The sequence below is a fragment of the Ursus americanus genome, chromosome 10 (genome assembly GCF_024610735.1).
Source record: "Ursus americanus isolate L20-20 chromosome 10, mUrsAme1.1.p, whole genome shotgun sequence".
NCBI lineage: Eukaryota > Metazoa > Chordata > Mammalia > Carnivora > Ursidae > Ursus > Ursus americanus.
Genome location: NC_142136.1, coordinates 72,703,284 through 72,715,664, shown reverse-complemented (window position 1 = coordinate 72,715,664; position 12,381 = coordinate 72,703,284). Strand labels below are relative to the sequence as shown.

The window sequence follows — 12,381 nt, the reverse complement described above, 5'->3', positions numbered from 1 at the left end:
TCGTGTTGCTGTCTTAGACACATAGCATGTCTGGAAAATTATAAGTACAGCTCTCCTATAAATGCTTCGCAGGAAATCTGTAGCTAAGTGCTGGGGAAACCGAAATCTATGAGTTGAATACTTCTAGAGGCTCCTACTATGTGTCTCGTTTGTATTCCATTTATTCATACCATCTTTCAAAGCAATGAAGACAAAGCATTTTTTTTAAGGAAAGAGAGTCCAAATTTTGACAAGTATTAGGAATATAACTTTCAATAACTGCAGATGTTTTTGGAAAGGGGTGGTAGAGTACGTAGTTGAAGTTGTAGTTTTTGTGTTTGTTCATGACATTTTTTAACAAGTGAGTCCATTAGCATCCATTACTTGGCAGCTGTGCTCGTCACTCTAAAAAATAATCTGTCAACAGGACAAAAATCACTGTCTTCAGTAAGCTGAACGCCACGAGTGTGTGGGGACAGCGGCAAGGCTTGAAACAGATCTGTAGATAACCGTTACCAGGGCAAGCACATGGCTAAGGTCTGCTCTGTCCGTCAGATGCTTCAGGCACAGTGCTTAGAACCTACTAGATTTTCAAGGACTTAGCAAAAATTCTTGAGACCTGAAAAAAAAAAAAGTGTTGGTGGGCTTTAAAAATAGGGAGAAGCCTCCGCAAATTGAAATTAACAAAGGCTTAAAACTCTACGAAACGCAGATCAGTCTTAGTAAGTGCTACGCTTAATAAGCACGCTCAGTTTTAGCATCTTTGGAAACAGCTCCCAGGGCCTCTTAGATCTCAAGAGCGCTCACATACACAGAGTAACTGCTGAGAGATCATGGGTAATGTCTAAGTAAAATGAGAACTTCAAAGCCAAATTCTGAAACTCTTCTCCAACGTTGGACAAGAAAACCTTGGCTCACATGGCATAAGAACGCGCTTTACCATGTTCCATCTGACCAGGGACTGGTCCTGGCCAGGGAGGTTAAAACAGGGCTGGACCTGGGATGGGTAGCGTGGAGGCATTCAGAGGAGGCAGCAATCCGGGAGGCCAGCTGGCTTGAGAGAAGGAGGGCTTCACGGGGGAGCAGGATGGAAAACAGGGCTTGGAGGAGGTGAGTGGACGGACATGATGAGCGTGTTTCCAGCAGAGGGAGCAGCCTGTGCGGAGGCAGTAGTGGGACTGAGGGCCGTGGTGCAACCCACAGGGATCCGCAGCCTGTGTTTGAATTCTGGCTCAGCTACTGCTCAGCCACGTGACCTTGGACAAGCTAGTTCATACGGCGAGATGGTCTCTCCGTCCACAACAGAGGACTAATATGTGGGGGAAGGGGGGCGGGGGCTCATGAAACAACATGAACAGCATGGCATATTGTCTGACCCGTGGCCGGAAGGCACAATGTCAGCTGCTAGTCTTCAGTTTGGCTGGAGGGGGTAGGAGCCCTCCTTACTGTGGATAAAAAGAATGGAATTTTTTAAGACTCCCCTATCCTGTTCAGAATTCACTTTTCAATGTTCCAATGAGTATCAGAAGATAATTAGAGTTTACATGTGGTTTCCTACTGTCTGCATTTTAAAATCTGTTTTCTGATCACTTTGTAAATATTGCAACTTCGTAGTTGCGGTGACAGTGCATGAATGGGAGTGTGCCCCCCAACCCTCCACCCCATGACTCATCTCCTCTAGTCCCAGTGTCCTGCCTTACTCATGTGATCCCCTCCTCCTAACATCCAAGAATGCCCAGCCACCACCACCACCATTTGTTTTTTTCTCCCTCCTAATTGCTCCCAGATTTTCTGGGTGGTCCCTTTGCAAACTAGCTAGTGGTGACCGGCTGCTCTGATTTTGTCCTGCTTGGCCTCACAACTGTTCGTTTATCACCTTTGTTTGCTTCTTTCACACCTGCCTGGATTCCTGTGGGCCTCTGGTGCTGGTGAGGGGTGGGGGAGGGTAAGCCCGGGATGCTGCGGGGGTGGGGGCGGGGGCGGAGGTCTCTTGAGCTCGGTTCTTCCTTGGAAAGCTTTAGAGACACCCTCATCGAGAGAGCCTGAGTACTTTCTCTTCTCACACCTCCTTGTTCCTTATTCCCCACCCCCATCTAACATTTCAAGGTGCTTGTGCACCCTCTTTAGCTGCTAGGCTGGCACATAGTAAAAGCTCTGTAAATATTTGTTGACTGGAAATGCAAAAGCCCAGTGAGTCGGTGGTGAGGAAGGGAGGCTGAACTGGCCTTATCTGTGCAGACCTGCCCGTGCCTGTTGTGTCGGCTCCATGGAGAGTAGCCACAGAGCGATGCTGAGAGAGAGGCAGGCGGCCACTCGGCCTGTGTGAGGGGGCTGTTTATCTCAGGGCCTCAGAATAGAGCTAACGGATTCACAGACGCATGGGACATGAGCATCGCCTACCCGCGCAGAGATGAGTAGGCTGGGAGCCAGTCCTCCCACCCGTCCCGCCTTCCAGTGCGAGCAGGGCCTCTGCTCGCCAGGTGTCCTCAGCATCCCTAACCACAGGACAGTTACGCAGCTCAGTGCTGAAAGCCTTCCTTAGGGCCCCTTCAGGACGCCCTGCCAAGTCATAAAACCTGGGTCCAAGTCACTGGCAAATATTCTAGCAGTTTTTCTCAGGAATGTACTCATAAGAAATAGAACAAAAATTTTTATGCATTAATCTAAAAAAAAACCACTTTCGTGCCAAATTTACAATTACAGTTTTGAAACGGTAGCTAGGAATTCTAAGTGTCCCTCTACACCCTTTAGCCATTCAATAAAACACTTCAATTTACCATTTTATTGATCTTGTTGAAGCCCCAAACTCTTACATTATTTTGGTAAACATGAAAATTCCATTAGCATGCTCCTGCACTTTTGTGCTAGTAAATCTTGTCTTCCAAAAGACATGAGCCTATGCTCATGACTTAGAGAAAACAAGCTGGTAAAGAGAAAAGACGAGATCTGTGAATGAGATATCTAGAAAGTACAGGGAAATAAAATGCTTCAGGTGGCGAACAGGAATGTTTTTATTTTGTCTTTTATTTTGTCTTTTCCTGATGAAACATTTTTCTTGATATGTTGTCTGTGTACCTCGCAAACACTAGACACCTGTTAATATTTGTATTGTTCAGAATAGCTTTCCCCAAACCATCTTCCCCAAAAATCTTGACCAAGAGATATCCCTACCGGTCTGCGTGTAGAATAGAATCTGTCATGTATGTCAGTGCTTTGTACGTGTCTAAAAAAAAATGTGCTAAAGGGAAGAATTCTTTCTTTCAATGTTCTGGTAATATTTTCTCCCTTTTTATTCCAAAAGTGTAACTCATGCAATTTTTTTTTCCTCTGGTGGAAGAAAATCTACAGGTGGCCACATACCTTTACAAATATAATTTTAAAAAATGCCGAAGATGTCATGTATGGGTGACAAACAGAATTTTTTCCCCTTAAATTGTTTTCCTTCCTTGGTGCAAGGTAGAAGGTGTTCGGACGTTCTGGGTATTACAGTCAAGAAGAAAGGTGAATATATTTGATGAAAACATCTAGTTTTCCAGTTATACCTAATCTGAATAAACCGCAAGGAGACCCTTGTTTTGTTTTAAAACTTCTTTCTGTTCATTGCAGTTGGGGATGAGGGGGTAGGGTAGGCCCTGGGCTGATTTTCTCCAGTTTCAAGGTCAAGGAGCTCTGGTTGCTACCCTTGGCTTTCACCAACAAGGCGATGGGATTCTCTTTCACTTAAGTGCTTCCCTGGAGTATAGTTTACTCTGTGCCCTTGGTAAAGGTAGCCGGGTGACTGGTCTTTGCCTTATGGTGAGCGATCACTGAATCTCTTATTTGGTTTTATGTCCTTGTGAATGCTGATACAAGGGCTCTGTGACCCCGGGGCCGAGCCGGCGCACACTGGGTAATCTAGACAGCCCGTCTGTCTCTTGGGAATTCAGAAGGGAAATGTGATTCACTCCTGTGTCTGGGTGCCACAGCCTGTGCTCACGCAGCGTCCATGTCATCAAAGCTACCTCTGTGCAGATGGGCAGACCACGGGTCCAAGCCAGCCGTCTGGGGATCCTAATGGAGTGTTATCAGTAGAAAAATAGAGGCCAGAGCCTGAAACACTTCAGCACCATTTTCCAACACACCAAAGATTACTCCTCCACACCAGGCCTCACTCACCTGGTGCTCTTTTAAAAACCAATTATGTTAAAAAAAAAACAAAAAACTCCCCGATACATTTTGAGGTGCGAAAGCAACTCAAGAAATAGCCACTATGTTTTGAGTTTTAAAGAGAAATCCTTTGATCTTTAAAATAATGTTTAAAAGCTTTTTGGTATTGTCACACCTCCCAAGTCAAAATTACATAAATGCTGAGTCAAAGATGAGTGCAAGCAAGCCTCAAAAAAGGAGGTACACCAGCTTGATCGTATATTATTTCCCCAATCTAGACTTTATATCATTTCAGGAGAAATAGTTTTTCCTCCTAGTTTTGGCTATTGGCAGCACATGTCTCTCTGTCTTCCCTTTGTTTCCCCTTCCCACACTTTTCCTCCCTAAAGTATCTGTAAGTTTTTTATTAGCCTAAAACGATAGGAAATTATGGCATCATTTTAGCAAACCTCTCCAGGCCAGGTGGCAAATGTCTGCTTCCAACACCTGGTTAAGATTTATTTCACTTCCAGCTGCATTTTTTCCACCACTGTGTCATGAAGCCGAAGAAAGAGCACAGAGCGTAGGGACAGACAGACCTGAGTTGGGCTCTAAGCCCTGCCACTCACTCAGCTGTGTGACCTTGGCTGGGTTATTCACTTCTCTGAACTTCAGCTTTCTCATCATCAAGTGACTTGGAGGTTTAAGGGAAATAACACATATTAAATCTATAGCATATGGAGACGTTCGGCAAGCGGTAACACCATGTTGTCCCCTAGCATAGAAGCTGAATAGCAAGTTTCACTGGCCGTTTTAACACATGTGGGTTTTTCCCAGAGCTCTCAGAGCGTGAGTACAGCACACACTGGTTTGCATCATCATGGTACGCCCCCCTGGCTGGGGCGAAGGGCACAGACCCAGCTGAGCCCCAGACACACCAGAACAGCGGGAGGAAGCCACAGTGAGTTTGGGGTCAGGGGCATGGGGGAGAGTTCACAATCCTGACAGTTGCCTAAGTCAGCCTTGGGTTTCTGCTTCCACTAACTCCACTCCAAGAAGGGCATGTTCCCAGCCAGGCTGTGTCCCACATCCAGACCGTCTGTACGCAGCACGTCTATGCCCAAGCTGGCCATCTCCCGCTGAGGACCAGCCCTGCCTTCGGAGTTTCCTGTCCCCATCAGTAATGAGTTGCTGCAGCACCTCAGACACCCTCTTGGCATCATCCTGTCCCCTCTCTGTTGCCACTTTCAGCAAGACACCAGGACTCCGAACTAGGCCACCTTTGCAGCCCCTAGGCCAGCACCGTTCCCGGGATCAGTGGCTTCTCTGCCACTCTGTCCCCCTGACTAATCTCGCTGCTGTGGTGCCTTCCTGCCTCCCTCCACCTCCACACAGCTGAGCCGATTGCCAAAGCACAGCCCTACTCATGCCACTCCCTGGTCTAGAACCTTTCCTATTAGCTGTCCAACTAAGTGCGGACGCGGGCCACACAGTGATTAACGCCTCCTCTCCCTCTTTTGGCCTCCCGCCTCCCCTTGCCCTCCCAGGCTTTTCTGTGCTGGGCCTGCTTTTCTGTGGCTGGTGGTGCCTCTTGGCCCTTCTCTGTTGGCTGGTTTTAGACAACAGTGTGGGTACTGGGTTGAGCTCTGGGTCCTCGGGGACCAATGAGGCAGACCCTTGTCCTGGAGGGACCTACAGTCCTGAGGACAAATGCTTCCACCTCCAGACACACTCTCTGCCGTGACTAAGTTGTTTCTGACTTCTTGCCACTAGGTTGTCAGCCTGGGCTGCCTTTAATGTATTCATTTTGAAACTTCTTTCAGTTACTCAAATATTCAACATACACAGCAGTAGAACAACTAGTACAAATGTCCTCTGCCCAGAATTTTAACCCTTACCAAGATTTTGCCGCAACTGTTTCTTTTGGCTCCTTTTTGGCCCCATTGGGGTTTCGCTGAAGCATATACACAAATCCTCAGCATCTCACCCTCACATACTTCAGGATATGGCTCTAAATATCACATCATCCATTTTAACAGGTATTATCTGTTAATACGTATTATTCTTGTTTATGCTATTACATATAAACACTGTAACTGCAAGGCCTTTATCGCATTCAAAAATTAACAATAATTCCTTGGTATCAGTTGATACCCAGTCCATAAACAGATTTTCTGGGTCCTCCCAACCCTCTCTTTTTAGGGATTTATTAGGTTTATATGAGGATCAAGTCAGGGGCCACATGTTACCTCTGGTTGCTGTGTTTTTAAGTTTCTTTTACTCCCTAGAAGCACCCCCACCCTCCAACCCCTCTCTTCCTTGTTTTTAATGCCATGGGCTTAACAGAAGTTATGCTCCATTTTCTTTTTCTCACAATGATTATCACTACATGCTGTGAATGAGTTTGCTCCTATGCAGAAGAGAGGGCTCAGCCTCAAGGAGGTGGGGTCACCCCCCACCCCCAGCATCACCCAAGCAAAGGCAGAGGCCAGACCCTCATCTTTGACTCCAGGCTTCCTTCCACAACGCCAGGGTATTGAGAGCTACCCAAGTGGTTCCATTTCCAATTGCGTCTCAGTTGGCGTGCGTGGAAAGCGCTGGAGCCCCCAGAGAGACCAGGAGGGGGGGCCTCCTGACGGCAAGAATCTGACTGGAGGTTGCAGGGAAAGGTCAAAGTCTGCCAGTTTGATAACATCACTTGCAGAACTCCAAGGAAGCCAGAAAATTATAGTTGAATGTTGGTGCCTTACCCACCCCTAAATGTAAAGAGAACACAGAGGCTCTGCCCTCCCCTACAGGAATACAGAAACCGAACAGTCCGTCCACTTCAGAGCAAATACAAAGGAGTTCACGAAGGCGCTCAGCGGCTTTGATAGGATTCAGGAAAGAAAAGCCTTATTGAGGAAGATGATTTCCAGCCAGAATCACCTTAATGGAGAGTAAGATGGTCTGTGAAAGAAACTAATTGAGTGGATTTAATCCTGTGTAGGGAAGAAGCCAGGGCAAGGCCAAGACACACATGATGGTTGAGACCACAGGGAAACGTTCTTAGAACAGTGCGAGAGTCCACCGCACCCCCACACAAGCCCAGTGAAACCAGCCGCCTTGCTGACAAATACTCAGAACAGGTGAGGAAATGCATTAGTAGAACAAAGAGAGTAAACGGTGCAGGAAATTACAGAAAGGCTCACTGGATTACCCAAATGGGGATTTCTGGTGACTGTTTGCATCCTGGGCCCAAGAAAGGGAGAGGATGAGGAAAGTCAACTCTTAAGGAAGTAAAACACCTAATTAGCATTTACCTAATGCCTAAGCCTCCTGTGTCAACGGAAGGTAATTGGTTCTCTGTTATTTTATGGATAGTAAATCCTGAGTGCCTTTGGGATTATTGTTGTTGTTGTTATGGACGGGTGTTTAATAATTTAAGAAAACTTCTACAAATACCTTTTGTCGTATGTTACGAAGCAAGAAAAGGACTTCTCGTAGACACCCCGGGAGCTGTGCCCACTGGCTGTTGCTGGATTGAAAGGATTGCAGAATGTTTATGCAGCTCTGGAAGATGAAGAAACCGTGGTCTAACTTGGGTTGCGGGGAGGTGAGCTGATGGGCGTGGAAGCAGGTTAGTGTCAGGCCTCAGTGTGCTGGTAACACGTCCTTAGACTCTGGTTCCGGGATGACTTGAGGAAATTTATTTTTCTCATCAAGGCAGGTTAGTTTAATGTCAGCTTTCTGTATTTGCCAGCAAGGCCCCTTTGCAAAAATCATTTTTACTGGAGTGGTTAATGTCTGTAACTGGTACTGATGGCTAGATGGCTCGTCGCATGCCTTGTAAAGCAGTCTGAAATATTCTAATCCGCTTTTTTTGAAAGTCAGTTTTATTTAACCCATTTGAACAACAATAGAAACATGCAGAGGTAAATTTTTAAATAATTTTTTTTTCACACCGTAGGTCTTATCATTTGAATAGCGATATTTCACATTCCAAACAGAGATTAGTTCTTCAGGAGGTTTTGAGATCTTGGCTAATCACTTTTCTACTTCATTATCAGTGAGTGTCTGCTTTTCAGTGTGACTCGGTTTTCCACCCTACCTCCAACTGTGACAGTAAAGCATTCCAGCCAGCAGAAAACGGATGACCAGGGACACCCATTCTGAAATCGAGTTACAATTTAAACATAATCCAGGAACAGCCAGATTCCTCTGCTCATTTCTCAATGGGCCGTTCCTAAATCCTTAGGGAGGCTGAGGAAAGAAGTATAGACCTTCTAGCGGCCCAAAAGTACAGGCAAAGTTGCTTCTGTAGTGCATTTAAGAGACTTACTGAATCCCCTGGATGTATTGGACTTTTTGAGGAAAAAAGAACTCGAGAGCCAGTGCTGGACATATTTATTTTTGGTGTGTTTCTGCACCCAACGCTACTCTAAACACACACACCCAGGTGCCAGGTGTGGTCTTTGTGGTAAGGCGCAGTGGTTGCCATCTCTGGGCCTGGCATCTGGAAAGCCAGTTAAGGGCCATGTGGCCACAGGTGAGTATGACATCATTAGCCTTGCAGTTTAGAACGCAGAGAATTTGTAAAAGTTATCGCTCAGAGCTGATCATTGTAGTGGGAACTGCTGCATTTAGCAGTAGATTTGTTGAACTTTTGGGGAGATTTCTCTACTAATAAGAGCAGAAGAAAACGAATGTGTCTCTCTAGTGCACAAAAGAGTAAATCTTTCTGTAGGCCGGTGCGGGACGGCTGCTTATCTTAGAGCGTTGGTGGTTTAGCTGTTCAGTGAGTCGCAATTAAGTCTTCCCTTTCTAACAAGGCAGTGATAATATGGTTATTCAGTGTTTATTCTCTTGCCCTAGCAATTAGGATTGGCTCAAGGCACCTTAGGTGGTGGTAATTGGGAATTCACACTTGCTAATGAGTAAACATGTTGGCTTCATAGCAAATAAAATCAGTGTTTGGCTTAATATGGGACGAGTCATTTACTCATCATGCAAAAGACATTTACTGAAAACCGAGGACGTGCCAGGTCAGGGTGTGGCATCAGATGACACAGACAGGTCCCCACCGTGTTCGAGCTCACATTCCAGGGAGGGTAACAGTGAACAAACAGTGAATAAACAAGAGAATCAGTGATGACCGCTGTGAGGAACATGGAACAGAGATTTGCCGTGGGTTTGCGTGTCAGGAAAGCCTCTCGAGATGTCTCTTAGAGACCTAAATAAAACACATAGCCAACTCAACAAAGATCTGGGGAAGGCATATCACAGACGGCAGGAAGAGCTGGTGGTCTGACTGGTGCTGCGAAGTACAGGGCAAAATCACCCAGGGGCCAGCTCATGTGAGAATTTGTAGGTAAGGACGGGGGAGCAGGATTTCAGCCACCAGGAGCCATGCAAAGGGCTAAGAGAAATGCATGACCCAGTATTGTAAAATATGTGATTGCCATGCCATTTGAAAGCCATGGAATCCCATTCTTAAAAAGTTATATATATATATATATGAAAGAACAAAAAAGTAAAAAAGTATTTTTTAGTATGAATTTATTATAACAGTTAAAATTAATACATCTGTTTTAAAGCCAACTAGTAGTAATATTGAGATGATTTTTAAAATGACAGAAATTTGAAATAAATGTTACGGAGGACAGATGTCTTATCCAAATTTTTTCTATTTTCTTTTGGCTGAATTGAGAAAAGCCCTGATGTACAAAGATCAGTTGCCATATTAATAGCGTTGCATGGGAGCGCCTGGGTGGCTCAGTCAGTTAAGTGTCTGTCTTTGGCTCAGGTCATGATCCCACGATCGATCCTGGGATCGAGCCCCGCATTGGGCTCCCTGCTCAGTGGGGACTCTGCTTCTCCCTCTTCCTCTGCCTGCCACTCCCCCTGCTTGTGCTCTCCCATTTGCCCTCTCTCTCAAATAAATAAAAGTAAAATCTTTTTAAAAAATAGTGTTTCATGGTTCACCTCGTAACCTCAGACAATTTTCCTTGGTTCTTATGTTTAATGTAATAATATATTTGCTTAATATGTGAAACAATATAAATAATAATCTATAAGTATGTATTATTAAATAATTGTGTAATCATCATTAAATAGAAATAGAAATAATACAGAAATAATTTTTTTTAATTTATCTATTCAACAGAGATAGAGACAGCCAGCGAGAGAGGGAACACAAGCAGGGGGAGTGGGAGAGGAAGAAGCAGGCTCATAGCAGAGGAGCCTGATGTGGGGCTCGATCCCATAATGCCAGGATCACGCCCTGAGCCAAAGGCAGACGCTTAACCGCTGTGCCACCCAGGCGCCCCAATACAGAAATAATTTATATCAATAAGATAAATTTGCCTACATTTCTTATAAATGTCTCAAGTCATATAAAGAAGCAGCCAACGGTTTACATAAGCACTAAAATTCTCTAAAATAGCCTCATGTGATATTGATTGTCCTCCTGTTACATAACTGACTTTTGCAGACAGGAATATGGTCAAGCAATACACTTGGAACAGAAAAGGCTAATTACCAGTATTATTTTATATATAATGGACATATAATGCTTTTTTAAAAGCAACAATATATAATACCACCTTTCTTATAAGTGAACTATTTATAAGATCGAATATAAAAAACTTTAATCTGAAATCTTTATAGAAGCAAGTTAACTTGAAAACATTTATGGCTTTTAATATATTAAGGTTTGATGTACATTACGTGAAATATTTAAAGGTTCTTATTTTAAATGTTTTTAAAAATATATAATGTATAGAGAATGCAATTTAAAAACGCGGTGGAGGGGCACCTGGGTGGCTCAGTCATTTAAGTGTCTGACTCTTGATTTCAGCTCAGGTCATATCTCAGGGTCCTGAGAATCTTGCCACATGTTGGGCTCTGTGCTCAGTGGGGAGTCTGCTTGTCCCTCTCCCTCTGCTCCTCCTCTCGCTGGCTCACTCTCTCTCTCGAATAAATAAATAAAATCTTTTAAAACTAGTGGTTGAAAAATAGTAAACAGTGCTGTAACCTTAAAAGCATATATTATCCCTGTATTTCAGTTTAGTCACAATACCCAAATGCATACATTCATCAAAAACTTTGAAGACTCCGGTAAAGATAGACACTGCAGAGAAAGTAAAGCACATGTAGTTAGTTTCATATCGCTTATACATCTAGTGAAGGGAATATAAAATGAATAACTTAATTTAGGGCATTTAAATTAAAAAGTATAACTTAGGAGTTTTATGTGCCCTCTTTAAATTTATGGGTAAATATAACTTTCCATCACTGATGGAATAAAAAATTCCAATTCTGCCATAGATTTCTTTTTCCCAGTTCATCACAAATAGTCAAGATTTCAGATGGAAAAAATTTTAGATATTCCATGTATTTCTAGAATGATCATTGTTTTGTTCATTAAAGCCTTGGTATGTCACCCAGACCTTTTCTTGTCCTGGCTATATCCTACCTGTTCAGAAAGCATTTGCTTTTCTAAAAAGAGCTAAGGACAGGAACTTGCTGACAGCGCTTTTGTCACATGCAACTTTGGGATCATTGTCCATGCTATCATTTCCTGCCATGCTCGCACATGTATTGAAAACTGAAGAAATATCCAAGTTGCCACAGGCTGGAGACAAAGCCGTTTGCATGCCCTCGGTTCACGCAGTGTCTTTCATTGGCTGCAGGAGATCAAAAACACTGAGGCACTCAGAGAGAGCAAAGAGGGATGGGGCTGGATTGTGAGCAAGCCTGGTTGCCGCCATGTTGCTGGACAAATTGGTTGTATTCTTTGACCAGCCATCTACAGATATGCTGTGTGCTGCAGTACTGGAGACTCGGTGACTTTTCAGAGTAGAAGCCCAGGGAGCTTTTTTTGGATAACCCAGAGAAATGTGGCAGCCACATGTTTCTGCTCCATTCTGGCCTCTGCTGCTTTACACCTGCAAAGTGTGCAGTCCGAGGTCAACTGGCTGAAGACCCCATTGCTGCCGTTCCTCAAAGTTTTTCCCTTCAGTTTCTTCAGTATGGAGAAATGAAAATACACTTACAGCCTCAAAAGCAATTAATTTGTATTTGTGCTGTTTTGTGAGGAATGTCTCTGGGAAAAGTGCACTGTCTCATTCCAGATAAAGAGTTTTCTTGAGGCTCTTCTGGGATTTCTTCCATTAGGCCCAGCAGACGTCCTCATCTGTGTACTTTAGATGCTTGGTTCTTATTGTTCCTTTAGACAACTTTTTCTTCTTCTTCCTTTTTATGTAGTATTCTCAAAGGACATAACCACATCATTCC

At 44.2% G+C, this 12,381-nt stretch overlaps 1 protein-coding gene across 1 annotated transcript in view; it reads left to right on the top strand.

Annotated features, from left to right (window-relative positions):
• The window catches only part of ATP8A2 (ATPase phospholipid transporting 8A2), a 564,765-nt gene that overhangs the window by 520,399 nt on the left and 31,985 nt on the right, over positions 1-12,381 (top strand). The window lies entirely within an intron of this gene.